The following is a 13765-nucleotide window of genomic DNA, read 5'->3' on the forward strand; positions in this document are numbered from 1 at the left end:
GCACCACTCCGGCGAGGCTCGCGTATCAGAAACGAGCAACTGGTCCTCTATTAATCATTAATACGTCTCATTCCTGTTCAAGTGAAGGGCCGCTGATTTAATTGGACTGGGGGAGGGCGAAGCTGGTCGCCATCACCGGGTCTGGGGCGTAAGAAATTCCCTCTTCCCTTGCTGCAGTGATGTGCCCCCTGAGATTTAGCAAAAAGAAATAAAACCCGGCTATTAAACTCATCTTATTCGGGTCTCCTTTCTCCACAAATTAGAAGTGGAAGCTTGTCATCAGCACGGGGTGGTTGGTTGCATGTTAATATTCAGCGTCTAATGACCGGCAGGGGATAAATCTCTCATTAAAATATTCATGAATAATCAGATTAAATGTCACGTCTTCCAAGAAAGATCATCCGATCAGGGGTGACATCAGTTAATTTCTTTATTTGTTTGTAGAGCACTATTAGAGCGAAAGCAATCAGTACGGAAAACCTCTCCACTGGTGTGTGAACCACATATAAATTATGTGTTGCCTGCACTTGGAACAGCGGGAGGAAAAAAAAAATCAGAAAATAGTATTTCCTCCATTTTTAAGAAAAATGTAAGAGACCAGTTTTCATGAATTCTCGAAGCTTCTTTCCCACCAATACGCTGCTCCCATATTAACTGTGCACAGTCTCCCACGCAAGGATTAAGTACTGGGGCTCTAGTTTTCCAGATGGTTTCGGAAAAAAACCACACACGCTCCGGACGATCAAATATTCTGTTTGCAAGACGACTGCACTGTCCTGAGCTTGTAGGGAGCAGCCGATTGCGTTGAAGGTCTTCGTGCTTCACGGACAAAGAACCAAAGTAAAAAAGATCCAGCGAGGGGACCTGAAGCTCCAGCTGGCGTGGCGAAGGCCCCCTTTCAAGATGAGCTAAGGGCGGCACAAAACTGGCTCCCGAGACGCCCTCCACCCTGGGCCAATGACATCGTCGCCACCCTGCCAGAGGGCCGAGGGAGGAAAGGGGAACCCCAAAACGTCACCTCCTGACTCCCTACCCACGATACGTGACTTCCTAACACAACCGCCTCGTATCTATTTTATAACCCAAATTTTATATGCATTTCTCCCTAAAGGTTACTGGTAACAAAATATGCATGCGGGGCGGATAAACTGCATGTCGGTCCGTGCGGTTTATTGCGGGATTATATGACCGCCGCTCCCACAGCCCGTGATGCACGTCACCCGAGCATCCAAGCCACGTGGCAGCCCGCCCGTCGATGGGACAACGCCCTCCCCTCGATGCCACTTACTGCAGGGTAGTTTATGGCTACGGGAAAACGCGACCTCCCCTCCCGTGCTGAACGGTTTCAGCAAATAGAAACGCCTCAGTCTCATTCGCTGTCAGCCTCGTTCCCGCCAACACGCAGGGGCTCCAGGCCAAACGGTAACCCGTCCTCAAAGCTTCTCGCTTTCGTTAGAGCTGTGCAAGGGCTGGGGAGGCCCGGAGTTTGGAAAGGTATCTAGTCTTCATCTTCCAGGATGTACATGTATAAATAGTGCCAGGATTGGGTATTTCCCACTGGAGAGAGAAAGGTGTTCATAGAGTGAAACCAGGGGCAGTTTCTTGACAAGGGGACAAAGGAAGACAAGACAGTTCCCCTTTATTACAGAATATCTACTTTTTTATTTCATGATATTGACGGGGGGAGAGCGTCCATTCTGTCAATTTCATTACTCCTTCCAAGAGTTTATTTTTTTTATTTATTTATATTTATATTTATATTTATATTTATATTTATATTTTTTATATTTTTATTTTTAAAATATATCTTTATTGATTTCAGAGAGAGGAAAGGAGAGGGAGAGAGAGAGAAACATCAATGATGAAAGTCATTGATCGAGCCCACAACCCGGGCATGTGCCCTGACCGGGAATCGAACCCCGGTCGCCAGGATCCTAGGTTGACGCTCAACTGCTGAGCCACGCCCGGCCGAGCATTATTTTTTATTTATTTTTAAATATTTTCATTGACTTTGAGAGAGAGAGGAAGGGAGAGGACGAGAGAAACATCTGTTCGCTGCCTCCCACACGCCCCCAGCTGGGGATGGAGCCCACAACCCGGGAAGGTGCGTGTCCTGGCCAGGATTCGAACCGGCAGCCTTCTGGTGCCCTGGACGGCTACGTCATAGATGATAATTTCGTTTTCTTCAAGACTCCATGGCTGTTTGCTATTTTCTATTCTTTAATTACGTTTAAAAATAATATAACCTATCTAAATATAAGCCAACGTTTCCTGAGAATCTTTGCAAATTTCAGATACACAGCAAATATTTTTTTCCTTTCATTGTATTTATTGGGGTGATACCGGTTAACAGAACTGTGCAGGTTTCAGGTGCACGATTCAACAACATCACTGACACACCGTCCTGTGTGCTCACCACCCACGTCCAGTCTGTGTCCCTCACCATTTATCTCTCTCCCCTCCCCACGCCCCCTCCGCCCTGGCGGTCACCCCACTATTGTCTGCGCCCACAAGTTTTTCTGTTTTTCTTTTATTCTCAATCTCTCCATATCCCCAGCCAGCCCCCCAACACCCCACAACAGAGGCAAACTCACAGAGAGAGAATAGCAAAGATTTTTGACGAGACTTTGGATGACAAATCCTATGCTACGTTATAATTAAGACCTTACGTTTCCTTCGCGCCTGTCCACACTTTGTGGCGGAGTTTCAAATAAATAACTTGAAAATATCCGTTGGCTATTCACTGTATACATTATATCTCAATAGTTGACTATATTTAAGCTAGTTTGAGGCCACGGCCGTTGCACACGCTTGGCTCCTTTACGACGGGTTATATAGACGCAAGAAGGTTGTTAGGCGTCTCCATTTCCACTCAAACAACAGCAAACAAGCGGCGCGGCCACGAGGCCACTCGGAGGGGCTCCTTAGTGCCCTGCCTCCGATCACTTTATTTTTGGTCTGCGTGGGATGATTGTTTTTGTTTCATGACTCTCTTGGCTCCTGTACCTGCTTCAAGTGAAGCCTCTAAATATTGGCCTGCAAATCGGACAGGGAAGTCCTGGCTCCTTCCAAAGTGCTCTCACCTTCGGAAGGGACCATCTGGCGCGGGAGCTCTTCAATTCTCTAGCTCGAACCCCTTTTTTTTTTTTTTTTGGATGTCTCGCAACAAAAATATTTGCTGAGAAACAGAATGCAACGTGACTTTGCTTTAATACGCAACAGGGACTCTGCAGAAGAGTAACAATTCATTCCTCTAATGTTTTCCGTGGCTGCTATCTCCTGCTCGGAGACACGGCAGGTCGTTCGTTTCGGGCCGCGGGCGCGTCTGCCCTGCCGCTTCAGTTAGATAGTGTATCACACGGCTGGAGCTCAGAAATTGGAATTGGAACAAAAATCCAATGCACGCCTTTCAAAGGAAATAAGAAACGAGGCGCCCTTTTCCTACCTAGTGCATGAACGTAAATCACCTCTCGCCGTTTACGACGGAGCTCGTGAGATGTGTATCGGGAGTGCGGCCTTGTAGCTAAGAAGAGAGTGTTCTTCTGTAGCCCCAAGTTGTCCGTAGCACCCCAGCGTCAGTGGGGACCCTAAAAATAAAGTATTCCTTTGTAGGCAAATTCATTACCAGTAGCTGATAGCTCAAGACGGCATTACTTACGGGAGTTAATAAAACCACATTTTTCTGAAGGGAAAAAAAAAGTTCTCTTCCAAACCAACCCGTTGCTGGCACGTTAACAACCAACTAATAGTATGAAATATTTACGTCCTCTTAGGTCTTCAGAACTGTTGCCTTTTGGTTGCATTGTGGAATTTTTAAAAAATGCCTTCTTCTATTTGAAAGAAAATAGTCGTTCACTTGCTAAGTGAAATGTGTTTGAACATACAGAATTTGCCGGCTTTCCCACCGATAGGAGGCTACGAACTTAAAAAACAAATATTGGGTTTCAAATAATATGCTTGTGTTTTATGTGCAAAACATTCTATTTTATCTTAGGTATTGTTTTCCAAGTTCCTATTTTTTTGGGGGGGTGGAGGAGAGTGCTGTTCTAAGTCATTCATTTCTGGCCCCATAAGTTGAAATTGTTACTATTGTTTTCAAAGTATCCATTTCTAACACACTATGTTCTCTCTGCATCTCTTTCCCCAAGGAAACTGTTTCAGCGTCTTCCTAGTATCATGTCCTTTTTTTTGCCTTCAGGAGAAAGTGTTATATCTAGTTTCCTCCACTATTAATTAAGAGTAAAACACTGATCCCTGAGACTCCTTTCTTATTTTCCCACATGTAATAATTTTCTGAGTAATGAATTTCAAATTCCACACTGTCTCCACTATTCCAAGCAGGCTCATAATTAATGTAAATCAAAACATGTTTTCATAATGTTCTCATGTGAATATATTTGGAAACCTATTAGCCTGACTCAAGTTTTGGCCTATCTACTTAATCTCGACCTTTGCAATTTGCTTTAAGCAGACGATTTTCATTTATGCCTTTCCTAGTCTTACCCGAGTTATGAGATACATTTAATGGGGCAAATATATGTGTTATTAAATAGCGGCACAGGAACCTTCATTATCTCACAGGATTAAAAACAAGGGATGGTGGGAGATGGGTTTCAGGTCCACAGGTGAGAAGACTCACTATTGTTAAATGTCAGCTCTTCCCACTTTGATCTCTACGTGTGACAGCAAGTCTTCTTATAGATACTGACAAACTATTTCTAAAGTTTATCTGAAAAGGAAAAAGACACAGAAGAGCCAACGTAACGCTGAAGAAAAGAACAGAGTTGGAGGACTCACACTATTAGACTTCAAGACACAGTGTGAGGCCACCGTAATCACCGACAGGCACTGTCACGAGTAGAGAGCAATAGACACTTAGGTCAGTGGAACAGAGGACGGAGCCCAGAAATAAAGCCACCGAAACACAACCAGTTGATCTTTGATGAAAGCAATTTGATGGAGAAAGGATAATAATTCTCCTTTGTTGACAGATGGACAAATCGGCGCTGGATGCTCAGGTGCTAAACAGTTTCACATACACACAGACTATATGCCTGTCATAAAAATTAACTCGGAATAGGCCCCGGACCTAAATGTTCAATGAAAACCTGTCAGTTACCTAGAAGGAAAAAACGAGATTAAAATCTGCGTCCTTGGATTTGGAGAGGAGTTTTTACATAGAACACCAAAAGCATGATCCACACAAAAAACATTCAGACAGACTTCATTAAAATTTTAAAAATGTGCTTTTCAAAAGATACTGTTACGAGAAGTGAAAGACAAAGAACAGACAGGGGCAAAGTATTTGCAAGAAGACATATAAAGTACTTGTATCCAAGATAAACAAAGAACCTGTAAAACTCAGGAATAAAATATTAAGGAACCCAATTAATAAATGGACAGAATATCTGAACAGACATTTCATCAAAGAAGATATAAAGATGACAATTAAGTATGTGTGGGAAAATATTCCTCATTTCATTAAGTGAACGCACATTTTAACAGCTACGAGATGCCACGACATGCCTATCAGAATAGCTAACATCCTTTCTTTGTCTTTCTTTTTATTAATCCTGAAGGTAATATAAGAGGAGCAAACCTCATAAAAACCCCAAAACAGCCCCGGCCGGGTGGCTCAGGTGTGGGACGACCTCCTGTTCCCCAAAAGGTTGTGGGTTCGATCCCCGGTCGGGGCACGTATGAGAGACGACGGATTGAGGTTTCTCTCTCACATCGATATTTCTCTCTCTCCCTTCCTCTCTCTCTAAAAATAAAAATAAAAAATCAATAAACATATCGTAGAGTGAGAATTAAACCCCTCCACAGCAATAAAAATCACATCAATATTACTGTACGTGAGAGATACAGATATGATGAAACAAGGTGGTACTGAGCTCATATTGTTTCTTTAAATGACCCGTTTTATTTGCTTTTATATTTGCCCTTTTATTAAGCTATGTGCACTTTGAGGAACATGAAAAACTCTATTTCCCATACTTGACTTTTGCAAGGCCCCTCACAGAAGATAACCTCTGTTTTACTTTAGTTGCTGCTGCGAGAATTGCTTCAGCGCGCCGTTCGTGATGTTTTGTGTGTGTTTTTGCGCAGCTCTGCATCACAGGGTGAGTCCGTTCTAACATCTGACAACGGATCAATTTTTATTTGCCAAAGAGCCTAATAAAACCATCCCTTTAGAGCGTCATGGGCGGATGAACCGTGATTGCAAGTTCATGCGTAACTCTGATATTTATCTGAGGGACACGTGTGGTTCGTAAAAAGGGCTTTGCAAACTCAACGGCAGGCGTAACGAGTCACAGAATTATGAAGCAAAGAGTTGCGGGCAGAAGTCAGACCTACAAGGTGCTCCAGCTCAACGGCTCTTAAAATGTTTCTGAGTAACAGCCTCCTACGGGAACCTGCTTAAAAACCATATTTTCTCTCTCTCTCAGAAAACCGCCGGGACCCACCCGCTTTTGTATCCGGTTCTAGCACGTTTGGAGCACACGCCTGAAGTTCCATCCGTGGGCCCCGGGGTGTAGAAAGGGGGGCTGTGGTCCAAGCTCCTCACGTTACAGACGGAGGCCCCTCGGACCTCACCGGTGAAATGACTTAGACAGCGAGGGACACGTGGGACACCGTGAAGAGCGTCAACCGGAAAGGACTCACAGTAACCGAGCCCGCCGTGCACCCCGAAGCTTGATCCGCATAATCAAGCGCACCGCGTTGGATCGGTGCGGGTTTCATTGCCCGTGGTGACTGCGCAGGCCCCGGGTCCTCGCCGAGGCTGAGCAGCGCCTCGTACGGAGCAAGTGCTCTGCAAGCCTCTCTTGCGTTGAAGCCAATGGACCTGCTTTGAGGGCTGCTGGGAAAGTGGCACAGCCCACTTAGGGGTGCTAGAGGCCCCGAGAAACGGGGCGCTTCGAGGTTCGATTGTAACGCAAAGACAGGTACGCAGGTGTCACCTGACTGCGGAAACTACCTTCCACCCACCCGCTTTCACTTCCCTGCGGGGATGTGTAGATTCACAGCGTCGGCAGGACTGGAGAAGTCCCGGGATCCAAATTCACGTCCCACGTCTCTGAGAAACGCCGCACCCCCCGAACCCCTTCGGCAACGCAGGGGCTAAGTCCTGGGCCGTGATTCAGCCTCCGAGTGGTTAGAAAGCCCCTCCTTACGTTATGACAAGTTTCATCTGTACCGGGAACTTCACTTATCTAAAGTCTTCCACTTGGACTAATACACAGGAATTATCCACCCCCCCCCCCACACACACACACTCTTAGAGAGAACTATGGTGCTACGCTGTTGCTCACCGGCCAAACTGACAGCCAGTCGAAACGATTCAAAACGATTTCACCCTCTCCAACCCCCCAGCGCCCCCTGCTCTCCTCACGGCTGTCCTTTCCCGTCACCATCCGACCTTGGGTTCCTGCTCTCCTCGGTCCTGTAGTCTCCCTTCTGTTCCTTTCTCACCCCCTTACTCTTATCGACTCTTTGCCCTCCGCCTCATCAATGCTCCTTCATTCTTTGCTATATTAAAAAAAGAAAAAGGAAAAAAAAAGAAGTGGCCGGCGGCCCTGAATGAACACGTACAGGATCACCAATACCAGTCCCGATGTCAAAATTCCCGCTCCCGGAGCCGGGATTACAAACGAGGCCCCGCTCCTCGGGAGGAAGGTCCTGCGCGGGTGCTCGGGCCGGTGGGGTGGCAGGAGGGCTCCCAGGCGGCGCGGGAGGGAGACGGGAAGGAAGCCCGGGAGGGGAGACCGGCCACGTCCGTTCCTTGAGCAGGACACCGCCGGGGCCCCGAGCGCTTGGGAGCTCAAGCCCTCTGAGCGTCGCTGGGAGGCAGCATCCGGGCCAAGGAGCAGAGGGGCCGGGACATGCACCTGCCGACGGCTCGGGGCTGCACCGGCCCACAGGGCTCCCGGGCCTGCCGCGTGTGCTCTGCGGGGCCAGGCCCCTCGCCCAGAACGGCCGCCCGAGACAGCCGCAGGTGCTTCCCGCTGGACCCCACGGGGACGGCACGCGGTGGCCAGATACGAACGAAACAGGGAAACGCCTCACCGAGCGTCCTTTCCCTGCTGTTGCACTTGCTTCACAAGGAGATTTCAATACCTCGTTTCCACTGTTCCACTTGGCCGACGGGTCGGAAGGTCCAGGAGTTCGTACGCACTCACCTCGGTGAACCCTGTGGTTCCGAAGAAGGTCCAAAGGCAAAGGCCCTCCGCCTCTTTAGGGGCAAAGTCGTCAAACTCAGAAGGGAAACTTCCAGTTTCATCCCGGCCCGGACGCCGCGTGCTCATGGGTTTAGCCTTTCAGTTTAACTTCGGTTCATCGTAGTGGAATCCGGTACAATTTACTGAACTCCATGGCAGCCCCTCCCTTCTTATCTTTTAGGATATTGTAATAGCAAACTTTAAAAAAAAAAAAATTGCCAGCCCAACGGAGACCAAGGAAGGCAGGCGGAAAACACCTGCTGTTGCTGAGCAGATGCCCAGCTCCTGTCAGTTCCCTGCCATGGCCCAAACACACCCTCCATGCCAAGCTGCCAAGACTGGAGTTCTCCAACGTGCGAAAGGAAAACGGTCCTAGTTCCCCGTCACTTTGCTCTTGGGAAGTCCTAATGTTGTTTCCTTTTATGATATATATTCGTATAACCTGTGAAATATGGACACAGGCAGCCAGCTTAGTGAGTTGTGCAGAAGGACGGATAGAAAATTTAAAAGCAAGCGTCCAGTTTTTTAATTTATTTGTCTGATAATAGCCACAGCTCACCGTTTTCTGTGTCACGGCCCAACCAAACTTCAATTTCCCTGGGTCGCCCAAGTGGGTGGCATTTTAGAACTTCGGAATAGTTGTAGTGAAAGGCAACGGAGCTGGCTCGCTCCCCCCGTGTGACCGTCCATGATTACAGACCACACTGGCTGCGTTGTCTTTTTTTTTTTTTTTTTGTCTTTATAGACACACAGAGAAACAGACCGCAAGCTCAACACTCAGCAAGTCTACCTTCACGTCTTCCCCGCAGGTCCTTCAATCAGCCAGATGACTGTAATATCACAGGGCAAATCCCCAGACACGCCTGCCCCCCAGCACCCCGGCACCCCATCGCCTCTTCACACCTGGGGAGCCAATCACGTCCTGTTTTCTTTACTTTTCCTGGTGTCTCTGGCTTTACTGGTACTATTCAAGCCTCCCAGGTGGAATTTTTTTCACTAAGTTTCCCCCTCAACTTGGACGATGCACCGAGAGTGGCAGTAAAATTCATATTTCACTCATATTTATATGCATTCCCTTAATGTCTTAAGGCGCACATAAACACAGCTTACGGAAAGTCTATGAACTACAACTGAATCAGTTATTAGTTCGATTTACTGTTCCTACATCATGACTATTTAAACATATTTTAAGAGGAACTCTAAGTAATTAGCAGAAAATGGAAAGTTAACTGTAGTAAAAACTGAGGAATTATAGTGATATATTGCTTCAAAATTAAACGCGATTTACAGGATATTCTAATGAAAGTTGAAAAATAAATTTAAGTATATCAGAAGGAGGTTAGCAACTGAGATACAAGTGGTATCCTTGATGATCTCAGGACAAAGGGTCTACTTGGAGAATGCGTTCCCAAAGCGGACAGCCGATGATAAGAAAGAAATGAATTAGTTCCTTCTTGGCTGCCAATGATTTTAGGGAGAGCTCCACCTTCCCTATGTTTCCTGGAAAACATAGTTTAGAATAATTTGATAAAAAATAATTCAATAGAAAAATGTAAGAGGTCAACTGAAAGGAGCCATAAAGGTCATCGAACCTATATTCTTTAATTTGGAATCGATCCCGTATGGGCCCATCGAGTAGGCACGAGCCGCTGTTACTACCAGGCTCTTGCAGCGGAGCTGGTTCCAACCGAGGCAGGCTGCAAGAGTAAAATACACCCTGAAACTGGAAGAATTCATTTATTAAAAGCCAAATATCCCACAAATAATTATTGTACTGATTGCATGCCCCAATGATAATATTTTGGATACACTGGATTAAGTGTATTCATAAAATTAATTTCATCTCTTTAAAAGCATTTTTTTAAGTGTGGCTGCTAGAAAATTTACACTCGCACACGCGACTGGCGTTGTATTTCTACTGGACTGTTGGATTTTACTGTCGTCAAAAGTTACAGTGAGAATGATGGCTATTTCCTTAAAGTTTTGAAATAATCAAAGGAGGAAATCAGGGAACTGTTGGCCAAAATATGAATAATTCTGATGGGATGTGTGTCCAAGGCCTTCTGTGCCAGAGTCTTCCCGTGGCCACCGTGACGGTGTCTGTTCATGAAAAAACCTTCCAGGGATGACTGAAGAAAGTGTAGACGAATGAGCCTCATTGGGAAAGTGAAGACTTTAATACCCGGTGGCTGCAACCAAGAAAATATATCTGCAACGGCCTGACACTTCTCAGAGAGCTGTTTGAGAAAAAAGTATTATAGAGAAAGAAAAACTAGATTGAAGCCAATTAGCCTGCCTACAAGCCTCTTGATAAATTGTCATCAAACTATGTTTTCTTGGTAGTGAGTGGAAAGGCCAAAAAACCATGGAGAACTACTAGTTTCCATGCAGGAAAAAAAGATTTTGCAGCAAACAAACAAACAAACAAAAGACAGATGCCCAGAAAAAAACATTGTCCCCAGGTATTAGGGATGGATGCTAATCTCATGAAGCAACATTGGACAGTATCATTTAGCATTTTTGGAAATAAACTCAAGAAGGGACATCATAAAAAATACCTATGAGTTTTATACAATATTAAGTTTGTCGTTAAGATTAGGAAAGGCTAAAGTAACGGAGAAGTAGCTTAAGTATTTGTCTGTGTGGGGGGCAGGGGGACAGACGGGATGCCAGTGGTGTGATTATTAAGATGAGGGAGTCAGGGGCCCCCGTGGCTCAGCTGGTTGGCGCCTCAGCCCAGGTGTCAAAGGGTCTTGGGTTTGGTGCCCAGGCAGGGCACAGACCCAGGCTGTGGGCTCAGTCCCAGTTGGTGAGGGTTCAAAAAAAAAAAAAAAGACAATGATATAAGTAGTTCCTACCTTAATTTGTCTTAAAGAGTTGACAATCATCCTGCTGTTTAGAAAATCAAAATATCTTAAAATGTTTTTAAAAACTTCTTATCAACCGTCTGTCTCTTGCAGTCTGGCTCTTTGGCTCATGGCCTTAAAAAAATAAATAACTATGGCACCCCAAGAAAGACCAGAATCCCCGTAAACTCGGCCCAGATTTTCTGAGAATGCCCTTCCTTTGTTTCTTTTACGACCTTCAACTATTGGCAGTATCCCTGTTTTTAAATACTTTTTTAAAAAGAAAAGGATATGTTAAACATGCCCCTTTACTTTTTTTGAGGTTTCTCAAAACGTTATTTATCTAAAGAAAGAATATATCAGAAATTACCTCCTCCCTTTCATTTCTTACTATCTCTCTGACGTGAAAACTAATTTTGCTGTTAATATCGTGTGCACCAAGAGGGATGGTCCATGTGAGCACCTGAAGAACAGTATATCATTTTATACCATTAAGAATATAAATCACATATTTAATAGTAATAACTACTTTTTTTAAGTGCCCTATCTACTAGGAGCTACTCTAGACTCTTTAAATATATATATGTATATATATTTAAACTATTATATATATAATGTCTAATTTAATCTTCACAACACATAATAATGAGTCCCATTATTTAACATCAATTGAAAGCTCTAGCAACTAAATATTAGAGAGATTAAGTAACAGCTTGGAACAGGCTGAAAACAAGATATTTCAAAACGAGACTCCTAGAAACTACTATATTGAGGATGAATGGATACTCAGGAGATGCATCCAGTGAACATACTTTTTTTTTAAGAATAGTTTATTGATTTTTAGAGAGAGAGGAAGGGAGCTGAGAGAAACATAAATAAACACTGATGTGAAAGCGCAGCATCGATCGATCGGCTGCCTCCCTCACGGCCCTGCTGGGGATGGAGCCCTTAACCCGGGCCTGTGCCCTGGCTGGGAATCGAACCAGCGACCTCTCGGGGCACAGGACGGGCGATGCCCAACCAACGGAGCCACGCAGGCCAGGGCTGACCGCCCTTCTTAAGGAGGTGGTCCCATTCTGACATTTGTGCTCAAAGCTACTCCTCTGTTGAGCTCAAAATAAAGCTTGGGGCTGTCTTCTAGGACAAAAATAAAAACCTCTTATACATATTCAAGGAAATGTTAAATATATAGTTGCCCCCTTTCCTCATTTATGTAGAAGAATCTTTTTTGTGTGTTATGTACATATGAGCAGGGAACAGGGGAGGCGGAACCAACCCTCACATGGAAAGGCCTGAAAGGTGATTTTCCTCCAAAAAAGACTTTCCATTTGGCCTGAGGGCAGAGCAGGTGTGGTTCCAGGCAAGGTGTGCTGGAGGCACAACACACAGGAAAAGCCCCGTGTTTGTGTAAAACATGCTAAGCTTATACCAAGAGCTATAATGATGTATTTCCGTGCACAGTTTTAACAACAGTTCTTTTCACTGAAGGGAGATACAGAATAGAAAACAGAAATTTTTACTATTTCTTTAAAGAGTCTGCCTTAAACATACATAGAAAGATCTTAAATTTTGGCATTACAGGAGTCCCAGTCCAGGATCCATCAACCCCTCGGGCCTTTCAGATATTAGGTCTCACTTACTTTCGCTTAGGAAAGGACAGGACGTTTTAAGAAATATTTAAGAACTATTTTTTTTTCCTTCACAGCATTTCTATAAATAATATAATAAAATATTTTCCCGACTAAGACCTTAGTGGTCTATTAACTTGCAAAGCGAAACACATAAATGGCTTTGCTTATAGATTCACAATATCATTAAAAGTTGTATCGGCCATGCTACTTCCATCTCTGATGCTCTTTTAGGGTGTTTTAAATTCGAGATTCAATTCCTAGGGGTTGGGAATTTCTTATTTTCACTAATATGCTTTCTTCTTAAACCTATAAGAGACGGACTAAATTAATGTGTAAACAGCCTTGGGATGCCCAGGGCTCAAGGCAGCAACATAATTACTCTGGGGTTAGAACATTTTCAGAACATATTCTAATTCAGAAATAGGTTTAAGTGCTAATGGGTTAACATTTCTAAATCTAGAACTACTTGACTTAATACGTTCAGAGACGAGACTGTACGTTGAAAACAGTGTTTTAGGGTCTAGATTTGTACAGATATAAATCAAGATCGTTTTGGAAGAACATACTAATGAAGAGGAAAATGCAATCATGCCTCAAAAATGGGATTTAAAATACTGATGCACACTGAGATAATAATAGGATACTACAATCAAGTTAATTACTTTTACTAATGCTGCATTTAATGGGATCATTTGCCCTCTACTCTGAAATTGATAATATCTACCTAGAGAGTATGTTATTGTCGTATATTTTCTTTTATGTTATGGTATTTAGATTCTTGCTATACTTTTTAAAAAATATATGTTTTTACGGATTTTAGAGAGAGAGGGAGAGAGAGAGAAACATCCATGTGAGAAAGAAACATAAATAGGCTGCCTCTTGCATGCCCCCTACTGGGGATCGAGCCTGCAGCCCGGGCATGTGCCCCGACCGGGAATTGAACCAGCCACCTTCTGGTGCACGAAATGAGGCTCAACCCGCTGAGCCACCCCAGGCCACGGCGATTCCTGGTACACTTTTAGCATTACCTCAGCTCACTCCAAACCTGAACACAGGAACACACAAGACA

The 13765-nt window shown here is 44.5% G+C and overlaps 1 protein-coding gene across 1 annotated transcript in view; it reads right to left on the bottom strand.

Moving 5' to 3' along the window:
- Positions 1-13765, bottom strand: part of CNTNAP2 (contactin associated protein 2) — a 1301514-nt gene that overhangs the window by 957761 nt on the left and 329988 nt on the right. The gene's annotated exons all lie outside the window — the stretch shown is intronic.

Source organism: Miniopterus natalensis, chromosome 10, assembly GCF_054644295.1.
Source record: "Miniopterus natalensis isolate mMinNat1 chromosome 10, mMinNat1.hap1, whole genome shotgun sequence".
Lineage (NCBI taxonomy): Eukaryota > Metazoa > Chordata > Mammalia > Chiroptera > Miniopteridae > Miniopterus > Miniopterus natalensis.